At 37.7% G+C, this 26,661-nt stretch overlaps 1 long non-coding RNA gene across 1 annotated transcript in view; it reads left to right on the forward strand.

Annotated features, from left to right (window-relative positions):
• Positions 1 to 21,679, forward strand: part of LOC148053437 (uncharacterized) — a 133,115-nt gene extending 111,436 nt beyond the window's left edge. Inside the window, exon 3 of the long non-coding RNA XR_015708544.1 lies at positions 21,578 to 21,679. This is a non-coding gene — a long non-coding RNA (uncharacterized LOC148053437). The remainder of the gene's footprint in view (positions 1 to 21,577) is intronic.
• The last annotated feature ends 4,982 nt before the right edge of the window (positions 21,680 to 26,661 follow it).

Here is a 26,661-nt window from a genome sequence, read left to right on the forward strand (position 1 = left end):
GGTGTTGTGTTTTTTTAATTATTATTTTATTTCCATGCAGCATGAGTCACCCCATCTTTTACTGTGATTTCTTTAGCTGAGTGGTACAATCTGCAGAGAAATCTTTCATAGACAGCTGTCTCCCCTCCATAAAGTGAGATTCATGTTTTAAAGATTTTCTTCCACAGATTAAATAGGAAGAGCACGAGGCATTTCACTTATCATAGTTATATATTTATATATGCATTTTTATGACATACTTATGTTGCCAGATATATATCTACACATTTAAACAGCATTCTTAAACAAAGAAGAAAAAACAAAGACAATTCAAGATTTTAAAAAGTATTAACATACTGTCATGACTGGAAAGTCTAGTGATAAAAAAACCCCAAAAATATCAGAGTTTCAGCTTTGTTGCCAAACCTTTTGTAAACTGATGTCGAAGTGTCACACAGGTACTTTTCATTCAGACAGTACTATTTTAGTGTCATAAAAATGATTGTGTGTGTTATATCTTCGGACATTCATAATTTCAAAGCCTGTGCTATGCAAAACCTGAATACACTCAAAGTCATGGGTTAACAACATTCTTGCTTCAGTTTGGATCAGGAAAACACTACTGACTTGAATTTCCTGATTGTCTCCAGTGACATGCTTTTGTTCACTCTATACACTGCTCTTGGAGATCACAAGTTGAATTCCTTTTGGACAAAACTAAAGTGAAAGGTGTATTGCAGGAATACACCTAAGGTGTATTTTATATACATATATATATATATATAAAAATATATATATAAAATATATATACAACTTAGGTGACAAAGCTACCAGTCAATGGGAACAGAACAGGGTTCATCAGAAGTTAGCTCCTCGAAGCATGTATAGTTCTCAGTACCACTGTTTCCACTCTGCTGATCCACTTTTGCCAGGCTGTACACCCTGCTGGTGCAGGTGTAGCCTCTGTGGGCTAAAGTCCCTGATTCCATTTTCTGTCTCACAATGAGTATCTCTAGAGAAACATTTCTATAGAAGGCCTACTTAAAAGTATGTTCTAGCAATACTGGAGATAACTTTAGTTCTAACTCCTATTTCTTCAGCTCAAATCAGAAAAATTAAACTAAATTATATTGCATTTAGATTATCTGGGAGGCATGGATGGCTTTTTATCCTTTGATAGAGGCTGAGCATCTGATTGTATGTTTACCCACACATATAAGCATTTGGGAAGCCAACATAATAACAAAACCAACAGGAGAGTTTCCTGAAAAACACAACTTTTGAAATTTGAACACCCAGAATGACAGCCTAGAGGCCTTACCAGCATCCTTGGTTGGTATATAGTGGCAGAGTTTAATTTTATTTGAATTTAAAATCTATAATAAAAAAAGTTTCACAGACTTTTTTGCTTTGTACAAGAAAGAGCAAGTGAAAGCTAATACAAGTAGGAAGCGGACTACAAACCCTTCATTTCAGACTGGGAAGAATGCCAGTCAGGTGGGTAGACTTTAGTCAACAACAACAACAACAAAAAATGTAGTAAACAAGCTGTGGGATTTGACAGATGGTGCAAAATTGTTTGTATGGCCTGGCAAGAAATATTTTTTTCCTTCCTAAATTACTTTTAATGCCTTTATTTCTGTGGGGGAAAAGAGATATTAACACAAAATATCCAATACTTGGAATGCTAACTTTGGATATAGAAGATTCAAATTCATGTTGCTTGTCCAAACCAAGCAAAGAAAGGATTTAACTGTTCCCTTCTAATTTTTCCTATACTCCATCAGACTACTGCTGAATCTTCAATACTCTGTCAGACTACTGACTGTTTTAACACTCGTGATCTGGTTTTGTTTAGAAATTCTGCCTGAAACCCTAGAATGCAACTTTTCCTCATTCCGTTTTTGTTTAAATTAATACATTGTGTCCCAAAATTGTAATCATACCTCAGTGAAGAAATTTTTGATGTAAACTTTATTATTAGCTCAGGTTATATGTTTATCTCAATACAGTTATTTTCATATACTTATCTCTTGCTCACATTCTTTTTTTTAGTCATACAAAAAAGAATTAACAAATATTACAAGCAGTACAGAGGAGTCAATAATAAGAAGGTAGACTTAAAAATCTGAGCTGAAAACAGAAATAGTTAATGGCTTTGAAACACACATAATATTTAAAAAATCCTCAAAAATTTAACAGACTAATCAAGTGGGGCACCTGTGTTAAGAGTCTTAACAATGGTTATTATGATACAAATAACATGAGAAAATGATATACCATTTGTATGTGTGTTTGTTTTTATATGTGTGCATATTATGGTATAATAATATTGCTTTGGAGACAAGAGCTGTTAAATTAAGGAAATATTAAACAATGGCCAGTCCTTGCATTTCTTTTTAAAGAGAAATAGCCCCAAGTAGCAAACAACATAGTTTGAAGGTCATGACTGTAGAGACATCTCTGTGGAAAAAACGTGTTGCATTTATTTTTCCTTTCTGATAATGTTTCTAACAGCCAATGCTGTTGCAAAGTAATATTTATGATGTCAGACTCTGTCTCTCATACTCCTTCATTCATTGCCGCTCAGTGCCATTACTTTCTTTTTTCCTCCGGCAGCATTAACTTTGCCGCTGTCTGTAAAAACACAGACTACTTTAGCTTGCAGATAATGATGAGTAGTTTCAGTGTACCCTTAGAGTTTAGATCATTATCTAGTACATATTTCTCATTCCTCTGCTTTCATTTTTAAGATATTTGTGTACATATTTCTCTGGCATTTTCCTTCCAATGCAATAGCATCCTCCACTATAGTCTTCCTTCCTGAAGATATCACTATCACGTCCGAAAAACACTTTTTAAAGAAATTTCATCAAATCTAGGTTGCCAAGTCCAGACTGATTGATCACTTAAAGAGTGAAACGGCATCAGAGCTGTTTTCTGCCCATTTTTTCAGACTTCTTATCCTTTCTAACCTCTCAAGAAAGAGTTCATCATTTGTTTCCAGGATTGCTATCCATTTTTCTGATCTCACATAATAAACCTTGTCCCATAACTACTTGTTTATGCACTCTTGGCATCTTACTCATTGACAAATCACAGTTGGGTATCACCTTTTCAGTTCTGCGGCCCCATTTCTCTGAAATTCTTCCTTTTCTACCACAAGACATTGAATAACTTTCTACTTCTTAAACCTTATCTTCAACCTTGTCTCCTCTGAGATTTTGTTGTGCTTTATCTGTAGAAATAGTGTTACATAAAAATTGTCTTTTTCTTTTTTTCTTTTTTTTTTTTTCTTTTCACTGTGAAGGTAAACATCTAACACAACAGGCTAAAACTGTGCAGTCTATCACGGCAGCAAATATTGTGCAACTTTCTCACATAGCTATATCTGCATAGATTGTGAATGGCCATTAGATCTCCCCCAATTTGTTCAGTATTCTGTGACACATTCTTTTCTGTCACAACAAATTTGTGCATTTCTTAAAGGTGATCCTTCAAGATATCTGGATCTATTTCCCTCAGTTTCAACTATTCAGTTGTCAGTATGAGTATTTTTCATCAGGTGTGTACATTGCATTTTAAAAAAGCGTGTCAGAACTTGTGGAATTTATTTTTGGATCATGAGCTTTGTCTTTTGCTATGGCAAAAGCTTATTGAGTGATGTCAACAGAAAATCAAACAAATAAAATGAGGAAAAAAAAAATCTATTAGTGTTCAATTCACTTCAAGTGGTAATTAGTTCGGGCCCCGTTCATTTTCCCTTTCAATTTAATTTCTGTGGATGGCTACAGCTAAGAATCATGACTTAAATTTCGCATGTTGGATATTCAACAGCAAGAAACAGGCTGCACATATACATTTATCAAATTTAAATTAATGAATAAATACTGACTGAGAACACCTCTCAATCTTGGGTCATTTAAAAGCTAATAGTAGCCTGGAGCCAGTGATACAGCTAGATGTAAAAAAAAAAGAACAGTTATAGTATAATGTCACCATATTTTCTGCATAACCACCACTACATGTACAAACATGTAAAATGTTACACTAATTGAAGATTATATGTGTTTGTCCCCTTCCTAGGGTTATGCTTATCACACGTGACCCAAGTTGCCTTTTATTATATGCAGAGATCTGACCTTGCTTACTACTCCTCATTATTTCAATTTTATTTTATTTTTTTTTTTTACTAAAAGTTTATGGCTTCCCTTAAGCAAACTGACTCAATATAACTACTAACTATAAAGTTCATTTTTGTGAATTATATTTTTTTCCACTAGCTCCTCTTTTTTAAAAAGAAAAAAAAAATAATCAACATTTAAAAAAATCTTTGTTCTTTGGTATCTTCATGCTCCCTGAACTTTATTTCCTCAGTGTTATCCAATTTAAAAGTAGATACTTTACTTCTGAGCTTATAATGTGCCTGCTGAGATAAAAATAATCCCACACTAGTTCTATGAATAAACATTTAGCCGATTTCTTCTACTTATCTTTTGCAATCCATGAGTAAGATCATGAAAAAACTAAATGACAGGTCTAAGAAGAAAATAATCATAAAAAATAATCTCCTCAAAGATTTATCCAAATGTTTTGTTTGCAGGGTGGTGAACTCTATTGAAACCTCACACAGATGAGGTATACAAAGCACCAAAGTCTTCAGCTGTGAAACAAGGTCCTAAAACATTACTAGTGAGGATTCATCACATGGTGCTAGCAGAGATTCAGTGTGGCTGAAAATTTTCTGGAAGCTGAAACTTTGCAGAAATTTTTCTGTACACTGGTTTGCATTATGTTTCCGTTAGAAGTCTTAAAATGCTAAGATTTGGGAAACATGTTTTCCCCCTGTTCTGAACACTCAACTTCTTGGCCAGACAGATGTGTTTTCCTTTTTGCACTTTGAATGATTTCTCTAGGCTCCAGCTGGGTCATGCAAGTGACAAAAAAGTGTCTGTGCTCTTGTTCTTTAGTTTGCAGTGAGGAAGACTCCTCAAAAATTGGGCTAGTGACTACCATTTGATAATGTGGTTGTAGCATTCCATGCAATGCTACAGGCTGGGGGAGGAGTGCCTGGAGAGCTGCCTGGTGGAAAAGGACCTGGGGGTGTTGGTTGACAGCCGCCTGAACATGAGCCAGCAGTGTGCTCAGGTGGCCAAGAAGGCCAATGGCATCCTGGCCTGTATCAGGAATAGTGTGGCCAGCAGCACCAGGGAGGTGATAGTGCCCCTGTACTCAGCACTGGTGAGGCCGCACCTCGAGTACTGCGTTCAGTTTTGGGCCCCTCACTACAAGAAGGACATCGAGGTGCTGGAGCATGTCCAGAGGAGGGCAATGAAGCTGGTGAAGGGTCTAGAGCACAAGTCTTATGAGGAGCGGCTGAGGGAGCTGGGGTTGTTTAGTCTTGAGAAGACGAGGCTGAGGGGAGACCTTATCGCTCTCTACAGCTACCTGAAAGGAGGTTGTAGCCAGGTGGGGGTCGGTCTCTTCTCCCTAGTAACAAGGGATAGGATGAGAGGAAACAGCCTCAAGCTGCGCCAGGGGAGGTTTAGGTTAGACATTAGGAAAGATTTCTTCACCGAGAGGGTGGTCAAGCATTGGAAGAGGCTGCCCAGGGAAGTGGTTGAGTCTCCATCCCTGGAGGTATTTAAAGAACAGATAGATGTGGTGCTCAAGGACATGGTATAGATGGACTTGGCAGTGTTAGGTTAACAGTTGGACTTGATGATCTTAAGGGTCTTTTCCAGCCATGACGATTCTATGATTTAAATTCTCATTCATCTATTAAAAATAGTTCTATATAACCTCCAGTGCCTTTGCCCCCTTGTAAGAAATGTGCTATGACTTATTTGCTCTATTTCACTTGCATCTGTTGCTTTATTACATTGTAATGGAGCATCTTAGAAGCTTTAAAAATCACAGTTCTGAACAATTTTTTCTCCCAAGTCCCATTTTTCAGATGTATAGGAGAGAAAAGCATGTCCCACTTCCATGAAGGATAGGGAAGGATATCCCTTCTCCACCTAGTCCCAGTCTAACATATCAAATGTCTTCTCAGCATGATTCAGGTATCTAATACACTTTTTCTAGTGGTCTATAGTGGTACTTCCTATGTTTTCAGAGTTTCTTTGGTACTGCATACAAGGAGTTTAGTATTTGAGTTTTTAAGCATGTTTTCCCATATATCAATGTCCATATATGATTTTTTTAAATAAACTAATTTCCATAAGATTTCTTTTTGCTTTTTCTTCATCCAGACCTTTATATTTTTTTTTCATTCTCTTCTCTCTCCTGCAGAGTAATACTTAGTACTTTCATGCCACATTTTCTTAATCTGAAAAGGAACCTTCTTGCAGGAAAGCTTAAATATAATCACCTCAATTTTCTATATAAGGAAGACCCTGGTTAAAAAGAGGAAAAATAAGGGTGCTCAGTGAATAAGCATGTATATACTGCGAGGCGGATGTGGTTTGTGGTGTGCTCGACAACTGTGATGCTTTTATTGTCCACCCTTGGGGGCCTACTAGAGTCAACAAACGCCCCTCTCTTCCTTTCTTAGGATTATTTCAAAAGAAAGCAGGGTATGTCAGTGGTGATGAAGATCTGATTTAGTCTAACATGGCCTGATATGCAGCATGGCTAGGTTATACACACGATTTTGAGATCAGAACAGAAGGTCCAGATGTGGAGTGCTTTTTCCATGTACAATGGAATTTCAGAAGCAGGAAGAGAACAGAATTTTCTGGTGCTCACTCAAATCACAGGGTCTCACATCCAGTTCCTTTTGCCAGCTTTCCCCAATGGAAGCTGTTCCTATATTAGGCAATGCTAGATGAGTTTTCTACTGGCATATTGTTATCTTTTTTAACTGTTTAAACAAGCTCCTTAAAGAGGCTATGTAATGCTTTCAAGGCATAGTTCAGCTTTTCATGCTATTACTGTAATGACTCATCCAGCTTTCTAATATAACACTAATTCTGGCTTGCAACAGATCTCTACTGGATGAGTGGAAATTTGGGAGCTTGCAACTAAACAAAAGCAGTATTTCAAAGTTAGTATTAATTCTGCCTGATCCTGTGCCACTTAATGATTAATATGACAAATATATTATTATTCTGTCTGTCCTGCTACAGAACAGTATTTCACCAAGAAGACGTAAGAGTTTGTTTGTTGTTTTTGTTTTTTTTTTAATTGTCTGTTTTTAGGTATTTACTCTGCAGAATTGATCTGTTCAGTCTGTGGACTTTTTTTGCTAATATTGTTGTGAGTTAACCTTGGTAGGCAGCGAAGCACCACACAGCCGCTTGCTCACTTCCCCTCAGCGGGATGTATGAGAGAATGAGAAGTAGCTAGTACAAACATTCAATAAAAAAAGTTTCACAGCTGAAAGCAGACATTTCCTATTTCCTCTCTCTCCCCTTCATCTCAAGATATTAGAGATTCCCATTCTTGATTAAATAAAACAATGTTTTAATTAAATGAACACTTACCTGCTTTCATCAGACCACATTCCAGTAAATAAACCATATAAGCAATATAAAATTCCCTTCCATAGACCAGCTCAAGACAAGAATATTTTGTTTATATTCTTAGAGAAATCAATAATTAAGGTCTCCTTAATTCTTTTTAATTTGAATTTTCAGAAAAATTAAATTCAAGTTTTCAGAAGCTAGTTCTAGCAGTCAGGTCAAAACTTTTAGTATGTGATGTATCAAGGAGAGGAACACCTGTTACTATAACTGACATCAACTGGAGTTATAGATAATCAGCAAATTAGAAAGGTTAAGGTATCCAAAATTAATGAATTGGTTTGTGATCATAGGTAGAAGAAAATTTCCTGTTCTCCTAGGATTTCTTTTAAACTTCTTTTTGTCCCTTCCCCAGCTCCTCACCAGATATCACAAAGCTTGAGGATCCTAAGTCCTTAATGGACTGGTTTTGTTTTATTCAACATAGCATGGGTCTGTGAGGGAGCAAGGATTTTCACTTAGCCTTCCAACTCTGGGGCTGCTGCCCTGTAGACTGTCTTTCACTTAAAACTTGACAGAAAAGGCAAGGGGCCAGAATTACTGGAACTTTATTTAGAGCAGATGGAAGCAGATGAAACTATAAACAGCAAAGTAGCTAAGCATAGAAGTTAAATAAAACAATAAGTGAAGCTGTTAAATCTGACACAAGGACTAAAGATAGATACACTTCAGAAAACATTGTTGCTGAATTAAGTACTGCCAGAAACCAGGAGTTAATTTCAGAGGACAATGAAAGCCAAAAAAAGTTATTTAAAGAACTTAAAAAAAAGATATTAAGAAATAATCAGTGCTAACTTAATTTAGAAAGGCATCAGATTAGTTGGTCTAATGAGCCTTAGAAACTGCCAGTGTAATGTGTTCTTGATTTCCATCATAAAAGAAAATGTGTAAATTTTGCCTTTGGTGAGTAAACTACCTTTGAACATGAGACAACTGTTTCCTTTTAAGGCCCATAAACGTGTCTTTGATTTTATCTGCATAAAACTGTAAATCATAAAAAGCTTGTTTTTTGGGGGAAATATTTTTGGAAGTGTTTTCAATAATCTTCATCACTAAGATGAAGATTATTAAAGGTTGGACTCGATCTTAAGGGTCTTTTCCAACCGTAACAATTTTATGATTCTGTGATTCTAAGACATTTTATTTTAAGAAGTGTGGGTATTATTAGTTGCTGTGATAGTGACAATCGGCTACAGTTGCCGCCTTAAATTGGCTATAGCATAAAATATGGTTTAGGTATAGTTCATTTTGCTCCTGGAACGCAAACTAAAATAGTGCAAGGCTGGCTGCTTCTTTACACATCTCTTCCCCTGCTGCCTCTCTCTCTAATTCTGATGGCCAGGTTGATTTCCTACCTGAATCAAGACCGGAGTAGGTGAAAGCCACTATAATCTGTCATTAACCTATGGATGCCTTGAATTAGTAATGATACCTCTAACAGCAGTAAGACAGTGGTGTCCAATTTAGTTCAATTATTTCTCATTTCAAGCATTGCATGAAGAAAAACTGCGCCATCTCAATTGTTGTTGTATATAATTATTGTTAGTGAGTTTTTTATTATTTTTAAAGTGATGGAAACTGTATTTCTGTAATAATTAATATTTGATTGTAATTTGTCTACAGAGGAGTGACCCCCATAACTTTTTAAAGTGATCATATAATTTTGATTTACAAGGCAAAAAAGCTAAATAGAATTAAGTTTTATGAGAACAAAAAGTGCCCTCCAAATTTGAATAGCTCTATTTGAAATACTGTAAATATATTTACACCAAGATGAGATCATCAAGAAATAAAGACGCTTGGCTTTGGCATAGGTATACAGAAGAGGAAGAAGTAAATCAGATATATCCCTGCAGGTTTTGTTATGAACAAATGAGTGTGATGGTGTGACAGTAATTAACATCATCATGTGGAGAAATGACACCATCCATGTTCTCATTTAGGGACTACAAAAATGGATTGTTGATTATAAAGCTGAGAGGCAGATCAGGGTATGGAGAGAATGGCACTCCTGGTAGAGAAATTTTAAATCCCAGAGATCTCAAAAATAAAAGCCAGCTGAATAACAACTGCAGATCGTTTAGTCACAGGAACATATGGCATCATGCAAAATACTGAAACTGAATGATTAAACAGACAGACCGAACATTTATATGCAAGGTACAGAGCTTGTAGTCTATTTAAAGTCAAATATGAGTACTAATTCTAAAAGCTAATGAAATCAGAAGATCATTTCTGGAAGCAATAGACACAATTTTATGATGCCAAGTACCTTGATTACCTCAATTAGTTGTATAACATGGATTCACCCGAATTTACTTGCAAGAGTCCAAGAGTCACTCGTGGCTAGCAAAATGTGCCAATGTATATGTGTGTATGTATGTGCATGTGTGTTTTAAATTATGTCCAACAGCATATTTATATATAAAAAAGATTTCATTTTGTTCATCTCTGAAGACTGGTGCAATGCTAGTGTTACAACATGAAAAGTGCCTGATTCCAGCAGAGCTTCTATGTACTCTAAATAGAAATATGAATTTTTTTAACCCTCATTATTGTGGTATCTGAATAAACCATATAAGGACGAACATTCTCTACAATAAATAAGTCATTGAAATACGCTGCATGGGACAAGAGATACCTTTCTGTTTAGCACAGACCTGTCAGTAAGCTATGAATGCTTTCTAGTACTTACCAGACAGTAAAGTGAGCAATTCAGTCCAACTTTAACATAATCATAATCTTGGTTTTACTTCCCAGATTATGGGATTACGTTTTTCCTTTCGTTCCTTTTTCTCTCTCTCAGTAAGCACGTGAAGTCAAGAAAAATAATAAGAGTCTGTCTGCTGTAGTAAAAGTAAGTGTGAAATATGTAAGGACAATTATTATTAATAAAAATATAACTAATTTATTTGCTCTTAGATGAAGCTCTGACTCCTCTGAAGCCAAAGCAAAATTATTTTATTCTTGCATTTTTAGTCGAGAAGATATGTTTACTTAGGAATTTTGTAAGAATATTCTTATTTATACTGCTATTTCGATATTTATAAACATTTATAGGTGTATAGGTTTAGCTATAGGTTGTTTGTTGCAGTGACTGTTTGCATATGCACCATATGTTCTTTGTGACACATGGTCCTATAATATTATAGGGTTTTGTTCATGTTTTCTGTTTGATTTGCTATTCTTAATCTAGTTTAATTACACTTACAGTTTGTATAATTATGACTACAACAGAATGTTTTTTACACCAGCACAAGCAAGATAACTTCTTGAGAGGCTGCTAGATAAGTGCTGATAATAAAATCAGATGGATTTTAAGATCTAATTGCTATAGTCAGCATTTTGATGCCCCATGTTCACTTTTTAGCATTAACTCTAGGATGATCTCCTACTGAGTTATGTGCCCAACTGCAAATTTCTATCTAACTGTGATTTTCAATTCTCATTGCTTAAATTCTCATAAGTTAGAACCATAGAATTGTATAGGTTGGAAAAGAGCTTTAAGATCATCAAGTCCAGCCGTTAACCCAGCACTGCCAAGTCCACCACTAAACCACGTCCCTAAGCGCTGCATCTACCCATCTTTTAAATATCTCCAGGGATGGGGACTCAACCACTTCCCTGGGCAGCCTGTTCCGGTGCCCGACTACACTTTCAGTGAAAAAATTGTTCCTAATATCCAATCTAAACTTCCCCTGGTACAACTTGAGGCCATTTCCTCTTGTCCTATCGCTTGTTACTTGGCAGAAGAGACTGATACCCACCTCACTACAACCTCCTTTCAGGTAGTTGTAGAGAGCAATAAGGTCTCCCCTCAGCCTCCTTTTCTCCAGGCTAAACAACCCCAGCTCCCTCAGCCACTCCTCATAAGACTTGTTCTCCAGACCCTTCACCAGCCTCATTGCCATTCTTTGGACACACTCCAGAACCCCAATGTCCTTCTTGTAGTGAGGGGCCCAAAACTGAACACAATATTTGAGCTGCAGCCTCACTGGTGCCGAGTGCAGGGGGACAATTGCTCCCCTAGTGCTGCTGGCCACACTAGTTCCGATACAAGCCAGGATGCTATTGGCCTTCTTGGCCACCTGGGCACATTGCTGGATCATATTCAACCAGCTGTCAACCAACACCCCTAGGTCCTTTTCTTCCAGGCAGCTCTCCAGCCACTCTTCCCCAAGCCTGTAGCGTTGCATGGGGTTGTTGTGACCGAAGTACAGGACCTGGCACTCAGCCTTGTTGAACCTCATAAAACTGGCCTCAGACCATTGATCCATCCTGTCCAGGTCCCTCTGTAGAGCCTTTCTACCCTCCAGCAGATCAACACTCCTGCTCAACTTGGTGTCTTCTGCAAACTTACTGAGGGTGCACTCGATCCCCTCATCCAGATCACTGATAAGGATATTAAACAGTAAGATAAGATATTAACGTAAGATAAGTAAGATAATAAACAATACTGAGCCCTGGGGAACACTACTTGTGATGAGCCACCAACTGGATTTAACTCCATTCACCACAGCTCTTTGGGACCGGCCATTCAGCCAGTTTTTTACCCAGAGAAGAGTATGTCTGTCCAAGCCATGAATAGCCAGTTTCTCCAGGAGAATGCTGTGGGAAACGAAGTCAAAGGCTTTACTAAAGTCTAGGTAGACAACATTCACAGCCTTTCCCTCACCCACTAAGTGGGTCACTTTGTCATAGAAGGAGAACAGGTTAGTCACACAGGACCTGCCTTTCATAAACCCATGCTGACTAGGTGTGTCCTCTGGTTGTCCTCTACATGCCACATGATGGCACTCAGGATGATCTGCTCCATAACCTTCCCTGGCACTGAGGTCAGGCTGACAGGCCTGTGGTTCCCTGGATCCTCCGAGCCCTTCTTGTAGATGGATGTCACATTTGCTAACCTCCAGCCAACTGGGACCTCTCCAGTTGGCCAGGACTGCTGGTAAAGGATTGAAAGTGGCTTGGTGAGCAGTTCTGCCAGCTCCCTCAGTACCCTTGGGTGGATCCCGTCTGGCCCCATAGGCTTGTGTATGTCTAGGTGGTGTAGCAGGTCACTGACCATTTCCCCTCAGATTATGAGGGCTTCATTCTGCTCCCCGTCCCTGTCTTCCAGCTCAGGGGGCTGGGTACCCTGAGAACAACTTTTCTGACTATTAAAGACTGAGGCAAAGAAGGCATTAAGTACCTCAGCCTTTTCCTCATCCTCTGCCACTATGTTTCCCCCCACATCCAATAAAGAATGGAGATTCTCCTTAGACCTCCTTTTGTTGCTAATGTATTTGTAGAAACATTTTTATTGTCTTTTATGGCAGTAGCCAGATTAGGTTCTAGTTGGGCTTTGGCCCTTCTAATCTTCTCCCTGCATAACCTCACAACATCCTTGTAGTCCTCCTGAGTTGCCTGCCCCTTCTTCCAAAGGTCATAAACTCTCCTTTTATTCTGGAGTTCCAGCCAAAGCTCCCTGTTCAGCCAGGCCGGTCTTTACCCCTGCCGGCTCATCTTTCGGCACATGGGGATAGCCTGCCCCTGCGCCTTTAAGATTTCCTCCTTGAAGAATGTCCAGCCTTCTTGGACTCCTTTGACCTTCAGGACTTCCTCCCAAAGGACTCTGTCAACTAGGCTCCTAAACAGGCCAACGTCTACTCTCTGGAAGTCCAAGGTAGCGGTTCTGTTGACACCCCCCCCAACCTTATTTTTCCAGTGTCATGGTTTAACCCCAGCTGGCAAGTAAGCACCACACAGCCGCTCGCTCACTCCCCCCTGGTGGGACGGGAGAGACAATCAAAAGAATAAAAGTGAGAAAACTCATGGGTTGAGATAAAGACAGTATAATAGGTAAAGCAAAAGCCATGCACACAGACAAAGCAAAGCAAGGACTTCATTCACTACTTCCCATCGGCGGGCAGGTGTTCAGCTATCCTCAGGAAAGCAGGGCTCCATCACGTGTAACAGTTACTTGGGAAGACAAACGCCATCACTCCGAATGTCCCCCCCTTCCTTCTTCCCCCAGCTTATGTATTGAGCATGATGTCATATGGTATGGAATAGCCCTTTGGCCAGTCTGGGTCAGCTGTCCTGGCTATGCTCCCTCCCAGCTTCTTATGCACCTGGCAGAGCATGGGAAGCTGAAAAGTCCTTGACTAGTGTAAACTCTACTCAGCAAGAACCAAAACATCAGTGTGTTATCAACATTATTCTCATCCTAAATCCAAAACACAGCACTATACCAGCTCTTAAGAAGAAAATTAACTCTATCCCAGCTGAAACCAGGATATCCAGGAATCAAAAACTCTATCATTTCATGATCATTATGCCCAAGATGGCCTCCAGCCATCACATCACCCACCAGGCCTTCTCTGTTTGCAAACAACAGGTCCAGCGGGGCACCTTCCTTAGTTGGCTCACTCAACAGCTGTGTCAGGAAGTTATCTTCCACACACTCCAAGAACCTCCTAGACTGTTTCTTTTCTGCTGTGTTGTATTTCCAGCAGATGTCTGGTAAATTGAAGTCCCACATAAGAGCAAGGGCTAGCAATCGTGAGACTTTTCCTAGCTGCCTATAGAATATTTCATCTGCCTCTTCATCCTGGTTAGGTGGTCTATAACAGACTCCCACCAGGATATCTGCCTTGTTGGCCTTCCCCCTGATTCTTACCCATAAACACTCAACCTTATCATCATCATCATTAAGATCTAGACAATCAAACCATTCCCTAACATACAGGGCTAGCCCTCCTTCCTTGCTTGTCCCTTCTGAAGAGTTTATAGCCATCCATTGCAGCACTCCAGTTGTGCAAGTCACCCCACCATGTTTCTGCGATGGCAACTATGTCATAGTTTTCCTACTGCACAATGGCTTGCAGCTCCTCCTGTTTGTCGCCCATGCTGTGTGCATTGGTGTAGATGCACTTCAGTTGGGCTATTGATACCGCCACCTTTTTGGGGGGAGAAGCCCTAATTCCTATGTGACCATTCTCAGGCACTTCTATGGTTTCTAACATATCCATAGCCCTTGCATCTTTGCTGCCGTGTGGATCTCCATCCCCTGCCTCCACTGAGACAGCGGACTGAAGGAGCTCACTAGCACACCATCCCTCAAATATTGATGTGCCAACCCCAGGCTTATGCCTAGCAAGCCTGGGTTTATCCCTTTCCCCCTTCAAATCTAGTTTAAAGCTCTTTCAGTAAGGCCTTCTAACTCCTGTGCAAAGATCCTTTTCCCCCTTTGAGACAGGTGTACCCTGTCTGTCACCAGCAGGCCTCGTGTTGTGTAAACTGACCCATGATCAAAAAGCCCAAAATCCTGGCAGTGACAAGAGGCTCAGAGCCAAGTATTGATCTGCTGGCTCTTCCTGTGTCTTCCCTCATCATTCCCTGCAACTGGAATAATAAAGGAGAATACTACTTGTGCTCTTGATCCCTTAACCAGTTGTCCCAAGGCCCTGAAGTCTCTCTTGACTGCCCTCGGACTTCTCGTTGCAACTTCATCGCTGCCTACCTGAAAAATCAATAATGGATTGGTAATCCGAGGGCTGTACCAGGGTAGGGAGATTTCTCTTCACATCTTTAGCCTGGGCCCCAGGGAGGCAGCAGATTTCCCTAAGAAGTGGGTCCGGTTTACATATTGGGCCTTCTGTTCCCCCTGTCAACGTACCTAATTGCTGTTTTCCAAAAGTAGTTACCTTAGATCCAGATGTTCCAATCAAACATTTTGCATAAACCCATGGGGAAATCTATCAGTGAACATACAGTTTGCAAGAAAGTTGAAAACAATAAGGAAAAAGAAAAAAAAAAAAAAAAAGAAAAGACCATTAATGAACAGGACAGATTTTATCTATATGTGTAAATGTGCTGAAAATAGCAGCAGGTATATATTAAAAATATCCTAATTGCATTTCTTTATTCCAGTGTCACTCCATTTTTCCTTAAGGGTAGGTAGGATAAATGCATTGTACCTCTAAGTGTAGTATGACATGGATCTAATAGACATCACACTTAAAAGGGGGCTTCTTTCCCCACCAGCTGGGAAATTCTTTAAACTGAACACTTTCCAGCTGGGCAGATAAGAAGGAACATAGGAATTGGTTGGTTTAGTGCAGCTGACCTATTTTGTGTCTTCTTCCATTGATCTTGTTTCCTACTTCTCTACTGTAATTAGTTGAGCTGAAAACTAAGGCTTGTGCAAGTGCTACTTAAGCAGCTAAGAAGCTGATGGGTCAAGCTCCTTTAATTGTGATCACTGTTTCTTTGAGCACTGCTCTGAGTGGAATGTATACAAATACGCGTTAATGAACCCATAATGTATCTGTCTGGTAGATCATAATGATCAGATGATAAGGATTCAGTGGTCACACTGGAAAACGCAGGTTAGTGGTGGTTGTAATATGAGATTGAGAAGATGAAACTGTCTCTTTCAGAATAGAATGAAATTAATTTAGACAAGCTCTGAATAACTAATAACAAAATTTTGGCCTACAGTGGTAGTAGTTTTTCAAGAAAACAAATCTTATGAGACCTCCATTTGTCAGAATCACAATGTGCTGACCAGAACAACACATCTCATTTGCCTTCTGCAATTTTTGGTGAAAATGTTAGAAGAAAAGCTCTAATAATTTCCATACTAGATACTTTCCCTTAGTCTGAACCTGCCTCCTGATTCAGTTTCATATACCAAATCAAACCATAGCATAAGCAATCTCAACTTCTACTCAAATACTTCCGCCATTGTATATTATGATCAATAATCTCTGTGAAAAGAAAAATCTTCTTTGAATATTTAAGAAAGAGTTGCTTATAGTAGACACATTAGTACCACTTTCACTGCCAACATTTAGTGATGTCAACACTAGAAATACAATTTATATGGCTAATAACTGCAAATCCATTTACTGTTCCTATATTATTCCCCAAACACCTTTTCTTTTTTGTCAGCAACTAAACTATTGTATGATACATGAATGACAATAGAGAAATGAATATTCTTTGTTCAAAATGTATGATTCAATCTTCTAAGTACCTATGTAGTGCCATGTGAAATTCAGCAGGGAATTGTTCCTTCGAGTGATGAATCATATCACACTCTAAATGATTTTTTTCTGTCATTTAGCTTCCTGAATGCATAGCAATCTAGTTGAAATACTGTGAAATTTACGCCTATTTTCCATCCCAATTTACTAGCTAGTGAAGTTCACAAAAAGAATTTGTCACTGAATCCAATAGTAACTGGACTGTGCCCATGACATCTAGGACTGAAATACTAGTAACAAGAACTGGAAATTTATAAGTAAACAGTTCTTCTCCATGGTCTTATTTGTTTATTCAACTGTCAACCCTTTTAGGCAAATTTATGTCAGCTAACAGTTAAATTAAGCAACCATCAGGTTATCCCAATAATTAACAGAGAAAGTTAGGCTCCTCCAAGGGGCATGTCACTGATGATCTAAGCTGGGGTGAGTTACTCTTTAGAGATGTCATTGGTCCCTGTTTAGTGTTGAAGTTCTTTTAGACATGGATATAAAAAGGGAAGACATGGGCTTAAGACCCAGAGAAGTCTGGAAGGAGATTAAAATTATTCAAGTTATTAATAATCAAAGTTATTAATACTTTGCATCACTTTCAGTAAAAGCAAAGTATATCCAGGAGCAGAGATAGGATGGCTAATGGCAATGACAGAATAGAAATGGAAATTACCACATCTGAGGAGGAAACAGAACTCAGATTTTAATGTGCTCAGATCAAGACAGTTACTGATTGTCATTGCAGAATAATGAAAAAACTGGCACACTTTTAAATTTTGATAAGAGTAGCTGATTTATCAAATTGGAAATGTAACTATGTCTGTAAAATAATAAATATTGTACTATAATTAACAGAAAGAAAAACATAACCCAGAGAAATACAAGCCTATTGCTTGATTTCAATAGAATAGAAACCCTTGGAATAAATTATAAAGAAATTAGTTGTGAAAAATAGAAATGAATGGAAAATCAACAACATGACTTTTTTAAAAAAAGATAGGTAATACCAAGATAACTTGGTATCTTTGTTTACTAGAGTAACTGATTCCCTAGATATGAGAGAAGTGGAAGATCTAACTTATCTTTCAATAAAGTACTTGAAGTGGTTAACTATGGGAAAATATTAAACTACAGAAGATAGAATTAGTCAAATAATTTTGATGTGGATAAAAAGCTAAATAAGGGGAAGAGGTCTTAAGTCTGCTATCATTTATATGCTATACATTATTTTTATATTTTGTGACTGTGCTAAATTCTTTGCTTACAAACATAAACTCATTTCTGATCTGAAGGTCTTCAGTATAAACTGTTTCAGGATAATATTAGGAGAATCAGGAGGGACTATGGTGCAGGACTACTTCTTATGTATTGACTTTTTAAAGGCTGATGTTTAATTATAAAGGACTATCATAAAACCTCGTACAAAATGCACTAGAAAGCGTAGTCCAAAAGATATGCATTTTAATTCTGTCAGATCTTTCATGTTAACAGCATATTTTTTTTTCCCCTCAAACTGTTTGCCAACTTCTTGGTCTAGGATTAGTCCTATAATCATTACGTCCTACTCATAAACATGGTAAACTGGCATACCTGCTCTGAAATCAGTGAAGATGCACAGATTTATGGTAGTTGAAGTCTGCCCAGTAATGATTCTGTTCCCTCATAGAACCATAGAAGCATAGAACAGTTTGGGTTGGAAGGGACCTTAAAGATCATTTAGTTCCAATTTCGTGCCATGGGCAGAGACACCTTCCACTAGACCAGGTTGCTCAAAGCCCCATCCAACCCGGCCTTGAACACTTCCCGGGATGGGGCATCCATAAATTCCGTGGGCAACATGTTCCAGTGCCTCCATCCTCACAGTGAAGAATTTTTTCCTTATATCTAATCTAAATCTACCCTCTTTCAGTTTAAAGCCTCATGATAGATACAGTTCATATGCACAGTACCGTTCAGATATTAACAAGCTCCTGGCTTCTCACAAAAGATTGTTAGAAATACTTTAAATGATGACAGTCTTGTTCTATAGAAGAGTTGCACAACTGATTTCATAACTGATCCAAGTGTTACTGAAATCAAAGTTTTTCTTAGACATCCATGAGAATTACAAGAATTGTTCTTTCACATATAACAAATAAGAGTTTTTCTTAGAGCTCACTTACTCTTTGCCATGTAGGAACATGACATGGATCAGCTTTCCTTCATTTCCCTGTCAATGCATCTTACTTTTAGGGATGAAACATTTGTTGCATCTGAACGTGTGTGCATGTATGTACACACATACATGTACTACACACATAACATTTAGAGTTAGGGAATTGGATATCACTGTAATAGTCATGTTTAAAAAACTGATAAATCATGCCTGTAACAGTAAAACAGAGCTTTTCTAGACTGGTGCTCATTAACAACACATTTAATGCAAATGGTTAGTTCTCATTACCAACCATTATCATTACATACTCAAAGCCATCACTACTTAGCAATCACACCCAACATTAGCTGTGAGTACCCAACACCACAGGGCTGACCTGTGTAATTAGCAGTGATGGCAACAGTCCTTCATGTCCTCCGTCACCACAGTGCAGGTGATCAGACCCAAGAGCTCTTCAACAGGAAAACCCAGAACTGAAGTAAACATCTCTTTACTCTTACCCATCCCCAAGTTCAGGATCTTGTCCTTTTATAAGGCAGTTGAGTTTCAAGGCAACTCCCAGCCCTTGGCCTCCACCCTGAGATACACACTGCCTGAACCTGGGGAAAAATTATTTTCCAGGATGCAGCAGATGCCTCACCCTGTTGCTTGGCTGCTGCTCCTTTTGATAAAGCAAAAGCAGTCTTTTCACAGGTGCATTTTTTTCTACAATGAGTAATAGCCAATCAGTGCATTGTTAGTTGTTCTGTGACTTCTTTCCTCAACCAGTGCTCATATTTTCAAGGCCTTTGCTGTTATCCCACCCTTAAACTTGTGTGTGGTAACAAGAGACACATGGTGCCATGCTCAGTACGCCCAACAAGTTGATAACAAACCTAACAAGCCGGACTAGGTCCCTTCAGAGTTAACAGGAGGCACAGTTAGCACAAGCCCTGTGGCCTGTAATTAGCAATGGCAATAATATTTGTCTGGGCTGCTGTGCACACAAATGCTTTTACAGGTATGCTGTCTTACTGTGCTGCTTCTTTAATGAGTGTGACATGCTATTTTATACAGGTTCATGCTATTTCTTTCTTCCTTCAATGCTTGACTTATCTCAGGATATTAAACAAAACTCTAATTAAAGTTTGTTGCAATAGTGGCTTTAAAACATCATGAGGCTGAAAGCTTTTTTTAATATAAATTATATCTGGATATTTTTATTTTTACCACAACCTTCTCAAGGTCCTAATGTAGGGATTTTGTAACTTGCAAAATAACCATGAAGACTCCCTAGTGCAATGGGGACGGAAATTGTTTATCCAGTTCTGAATCAAAATATAGTAAAATTGTTTCCTGGAACAGTAAATTGACTCTGACTCTGCCTTTACACACAGTATTTGCTTTTCCATTTTCATTATCGTGGGCCATGTTTTATGAATTCTGCTTTGTGACGTATATATCTATATGAAGGAATAGGTTCCCTGATCTATTGAAAGAATGTTACTATAAAATGTATATTTCTTAATTCTGGCCTTAAATAAAAGCTGTCAAATAACTAGATTCTCTTCTCTCTATCCACAACGGAATTGACTAGTGATTAAGTCTTTGTCTTTTTTCATTTTATTCATAGCTTCTAGTTATGTAGCTATTTCACTCAACCCTGATGATAGACTTCAAACACTTCACTTATTGCTGATTTAGCCATACACATATTTAATTGTATCTAGAGGTTGTGAGGTCCCAGTTGTTTTAAGTCTCTTACTGAAATGTGACTGTAATATTGTGGAGAAATGTCTATTTTTCATTAGTTAATACATTTTATGGATGAATAACAGATTGTCATTCAAATTGATTGTTTCACTTAGAATGTTAAACTGCTGAGGTAGATTGCTTTTGTACACCATTATTCAAAGCAGAGAATATACTTTTTAGAAAGGCTTTTAAATGGAAAGTAGTTAAATGTTATGGAAGTATGGTCACTGTCTTACATAAAAGGAAGGCCAAAGCCTGATAACCATTTTTGAAAGTTACTGTGTTTTGTTTATGAATGCTCATACAAATCAGTGTAATGTGAGTATTTGCCTTGCCACAAGGTACACCAGGTAAAGGAAAGACAATGATTTCTTGTAGGATTTTATTTTAATTTTTTTTTATTATTATTACAGGCAGCTTTATTATAGGTGCGTTGAAATAATAGTCTTATGCATTAAACACAGATTTGTTAGGTTTAAGTAAAGAGAAAGATTGCCCCGCTAAAAGCTCATATAAAAACTGAATATTTTTTTTAAATACATGCTTAAGTCAAAAAGTTGACACAAATTAAAATACAGTTACATAAATAGATACTATTCTTTATAGGTAACTGCTGTAAATTAAAAATTACATTAAATTTAGCATTTAGGTCTGCTCAGAACCTGACCCATGAAGGCACAGCAGTGAGAAATTCTGTTGCCCCATTTCCTGTAGACATATATTAAGGGACTGAAGAAAAAGAAAACAGAGAGAGGAGCAGATGATAGTGTCAAAATTAGCAATAGCGGTACTGATATTTGTTGAGAGTTGTGTCTGAAAGTACAGGTACAGGGAAATCCCTGACCAAAATTGCAATAGGACAAAAGGTGATGACCTGGTGATGATGGAGTTAGACCACTGAAACTATTTTACATGTCCATATATTTCCTTTTTTTTTTTACTGTTTTGTGAAAATTATAGATTTAGGTTATTTAGATTAAAAATATTTTTATGTCTGAACCCTGGGACTTTGTTCTTGAACAGGACTCCTAGATGCTCCAGAAAGAAAAAGAAAAAACAAATTCACTATTAATTTTGTTTCAGAGATTACAGTCAGTCAGGTGAATATTTAATTTACGGAATGATCTGTTATGGGTTTTGTCCTATTCATTTATCTGCAGGTAATGGAGCAAGGTCTGTGACTGGTAGTCCCAGGGCGGAAGCTGAAGCATGACATAGTACATAACACCAAAAATATCCTGGGTCAAAAGGAGTAAAGAGATAACATAAGGTAAGTAAAGAGATAACCTAAGACGACCTACTCAAAGCAGCTATGATGGGGACAAGAATGAGAGACAGTGTTTTTTAAAGGATACATCATTTATTTTAGCCCTATTCCTCCAGACTTGGTGTTCAAGGTGTCTGTTTCTTTTTTTTTGTTTGTTTTGTTTTTTAATTTCATGGAATCAACTGTGTCCTCAAATAGGCAAGCCCAAGTCTGTGTTTACAAAAGTCCAAAATCACCCTGTCACAATACTTTGATCGGTTTTTTGCCTTCATCACTTTTCCTCACTGACTGTACTGCTAACAGCCTTCTAATGCCTTTAATAGTGCTGTCTCTTCAGCAATGAAGGTGAAAGTGTAGTTTTTGTATATTGAGACTCATCTTGTTCCCAGACAGGAAAATGTGAGGTTCTCCCTCCTCACCCTGACAGCAAGTGAAGTCAGGTTTCTGAAATAATGTAGATTTTTTATTTCTTTATTTGTTCTCCTTGATGACTTTTTGTGTTGAACCTTTTAATTAGACCCAGAAGGTCTAAATTGCTCTGTGATGCTGTGTCCTGTTCTGCTCTGAAGGGGCAGACACCTGCAATGCTGAAGAAACCTGATTTTCTGACTGCCCTTGATGATAGCTTTGGATACAGTTTCATGACCTGATGCAAGCTTTTTGTTTGTTAACTTCTGTTCTTAGAAGAGTTCATCATCCTTTCTAACTGTTGAAGAATCTCTATTGCAATCTTGATTTTAGGGACCAAGGCAGTATTAATTGTATTCTGTGACCTAACATTGTTTTTATAAATGGGTGTTAAGAAGGGGTAAGGGATTAAATGTGATGTGATAGAGAATGGTGGGAAGGAAGGACAGTTGAGATGAAAAGGAAGTACTCTCAAGATCTATGAAGCTTCCCTGAAAAGTGGATCTCTCATTGTAAGTAGCACTTAGGCCCTTCCTGGCTGAGATTGCTGTTTTCCTCAGGTGCTTATCTCTAGCAGACACTGTGACCCATATGTGGCAACACTGATTTCACCAGCTGAAGAAGAAGTGTAAACCTGAGCATCATCACCTTTTACTTTAAATAGGGCATGACAGTGGCCAAGACAGTGTCTTTTCTGGTATACCGTGAAGCACTGTTAGACATAGTGTGAGAGCAAGTTCACACCTGGCTCTAGAATACAGCTCTTGGTAAAGAGCTTTAATTCTTGTTTTGCCTTAAGTTAGCAGTTAACAAATTTACCTGGCTGGCATTTGTTGATTGCCATAACAAATGAGATATAATAATGAGGTGATTTAAAAAAAAAAAAAAAGACTGTATTTTCAGTGACAGAGCTCAACTTTAGAGATTCATTTAAACTCTACCTATATAACTATCTAAGTTTGCTTTTTCCCCCCTCATATATAAAAAACAAGAAAAGGAACCTCTTTTACTGTCTATTGCTTTTTTAGAGAAGCAGTAGGTTAGTAGGCTCTAGAAAATTTCCTTCCCTTTGCTCATTTTTCTCCACTTGGTACATTTCTGCCCATGGAGAGCACTTGCAACAATTTTTTAAGATTCTTGTTTTCTCAAAAATATTGAAACACCTAGATACCTGCATGTCACTAAGGAATAATATATCTAAGTCAGTTTTGAAAGTAAGGCTTAGGTACTTCTGAAAATGTCAAACAAATGTGCAAGACCAAGTTTTCTTGAAATAAGGCAAGTTTGAAAGGTTTAATTTAAAAAAGATAAAGATCCATCTATTCAAGGACCTTGTCTATGAGGAAGAGTATAACTGGGACAGGCCTTTGAAGATGCTTTTCTAACATATTCTGCAAGGTTCCAGCAATCTGTATCTCAAGAAATAATATGCCAAAAGATGACATTTTTAATGTACTGGAGCAAAGTTCCATTGTTTGGCTGATTCTAGTTCAGTAGAACAATTCATCCTTCTCAGAATCAGAGCTTTGGAGGAATAGCACAAGGTGGCATTTTATAGCAAGAAAGTGCTTGAAAATGGAAGAGATTGGACAATTCCATGGAAGGAGAAGGGACTATGCCAGTGATTTAGCAGAGATTATAAATACTTTATCACACCATCATTTTACAATGGGGCAGTAACCCAGTTATGTTTGTTTTCTTAAGAATGATCAAACAATTATTTATTTAATTTATACTTGCCATGGATGACTCAGTTGCATTTTCAGGATAAAATTTCTTAAATATCTATTCTGAATACTAAAAAAATGAAACACAAATACATTTCTGAAAAAAATATTTGTGTTCTATAAGAACTCTGCTGTATATAGAGCAACACAACAGTTACATGAAACTGTATTATTACAATTTTAGCTCAGTTGTATTTCGTAATATTATGTAATAAACATTTAGAAAAATACAGTATTTTTATCTAGAAATATTATTCTTGTTGCTTTTATATTTATTTTATACAAATTCACCTGTGTTGTATTAAAGAAATATCATCTTATTTACAGGCTATTGGTGAGGAACTAAAGCACAATATAAGCTGTTCAACATAAGTTGGTTAAAGCTATAAAGACAGACTGAACAGAAACAGCTTGAAACACCAAGCACCAACAGTACTTAGTGACAAAACTGTCCTAAAGATGACTATCAAAATTGCAGCCTTTTATCCTGATTTACTGAAACTCTGGTTTACTGAAACACTGGTGCCCATTTGTGGCTTCAACAATTCCCAAAAATATATTTATCAGATGATTCAGTGTAGTTCATGTACAGATTTCTAATGATTGGTTGAGCTAGAATGTTTTATTGCAATAAAAAATACTATAACTGTCCAGGTAAAAGCTTTTATATTCAGTATAAGTAGTTAGCATTTTGAAATGTAAAATTTTCACCTGAAGTAAGTACTACAATGTCTAATGAATGGATTGCTGACTTGGAAGCCTGATTCATAGCACCTTAGCTAAACAGATGGACCTCCTGTCCAGTCAGTAGAGAAACTGGGTGCCTCTGGAGAACAATTTTAGACAGTGTCAGTGATACAAACATCCATAGAGTGATATAATCCTTTCATAGACTGCACAGGAACCTGTCTAGACCCAGCTAATAGGAAACACAAGGTATTAAATATATTAGAATTAGCATATGGGAATATGGAGTAAATATTCCTCCTTCCACTCAGAATTTACTGATGACCTTGCCTTGGAGAACAGATGCCTAGTGGTTTGCAATAATTTTCTATGGGCCATTACATCAGCATAGAGAATCCAGAGCCTTGACTATATATCTTTTACTCCCATGTCAGGAAAGGATGGAGGAGAGTTAAGAGCTAGTACTTCATTACTCAATAGAGCCAACACAAGAATGTAACGACTTGTACTCTAGTGGCAGAACTATATGATTTCTTGTAGAAAGGAGACTGGGTAACATACTTGTAGAAACCCGAGGAAAATGTTTATTTGATGGAGTGAAATGGTAAGAACTAGAATTTGGCTTGATAATGTCTTCAGTTTGATTCTGTGCAGTCATTTGTAGCGACTGCAACAAGAGCATCACTTTTGTATGACTTCTGAAAATTGGCCTAACTAAACATGATAGTACCTCTCCAGATTGTACCAAAGCCTTTCTTCAGTGGTGTTTCAGAGGACAGATACCACATACTGAGTTATCAAATCCTTCATGGAATGATCAATGATTTCCTTGGCTCCTTCGATGTATAAAGAAAGAAAGAAAGAGATAAAGAAGGAAAGAAAGAAAGAAACAGTGTATTTTGACTGTTTCTTTGACTCTTGTAGCAGAGGGGCACGGAGCTAGAGTAGAACCAGTATGCTGTTTTGTCTTGGCTAGCAAATCCTCTAGAGAGGGCACAGATCTGGCATGATGTAAAAGCTGCAAAATCAGGATGTGAACAGCTTTTAACACTGGCAGCACACAGTGACAAGACACTAAAAAAGTGTTCTTTCTATGGTGTATCCAGATTCTTAACAACCAAGTAATATTCAGTGGTCATTCACAGTGTCACCATTTTGTGCAGAGATAACGCTAAGCTTTCTGAAAGTGCACCTTTGAAGTTATTTTAGAGCTGCTGATTCTACCTACTTATTTACCTACTTTTAGGCATTTCTTAGCAATTTGTTCTGTAGCATCTGCCACATAGAAGGGCATTGTGATTTATCTCCAGTTCTGATTATATTACTTGTTAACCTTTACAAACACCTAGTGTGACTCATTTCATCTTATCACAGAGGACGTCAGTGGGAGTACGCATCACTCAACAGGACGACCAGTTTGTACAAGATATAGACACATGTACCAAATGTACCCAGATAAAAGAGTCAGTTAATTTTTAAAGTGTTAAAAAGGAACATGAATACAACAATGTAGTCTGCGATGGCAATTGAGGCATATGGATTGATAGTCATCCTGAGGAGATCAAGAACCTAATGATAGCCTAAATAATGAACAAGAGAAAGATCCATTGTAATTGCCACCTCTAAGTATGTCTCCTAAAAATAACCAACTAGCTTTAGCCCTTTATGATTCTTCCCTCTTTTCCCAGGAACTCTAGCACTGTTAAACCAGTTCCCTTGAGCAGCATTTTGTTTGCTGCATTTCTCTGCCTAACGTTAACTTCCACAGACTTGGGAAGCACTACACTTAAACAGTTTAACTTTCAAGGAGTTTGGTCATGCTGCAATTTCTAAACTTGTCGTGCTTGTAGAGAGTGGAAGTTTCCTAAGACATATACCTACTTATGTGGACTGTCCTTTTGATTGATTTTTATTGTTGGCTTCATACCTGTGTTCAGACAACCAGTGCTCTCACAAAACCAAATTTATGGCAACTTTTACTAAAATGGGCAAAATAGAAAATAATAAAAAAAAAATCCAAATGATCAGCTGAACCAACTTAACTACAAACAAGCAAGCAATCAAAGTTCGGGAAGAATGTTGTCTCCCTTTCTCTCTAAAGTCAAGGTTACTCCACAAGGACAATTGTCTTCAAATTTCACTTCACAAAAGAGCC

This window comes from Nipponia nippon, unplaced genomic scaffold, assembly GCF_047370975.1.
Source record: "Nipponia nippon isolate SJK-2023a ecotype South Korea unplaced genomic scaffold, ASM4737097v1 scaffold_4, whole genome shotgun sequence".
NCBI classification, from domain to species: domain Eukaryota; kingdom Metazoa; phylum Chordata; class Aves; order Pelecaniformes; family Threskiornithidae; genus Nipponia; species Nipponia nippon.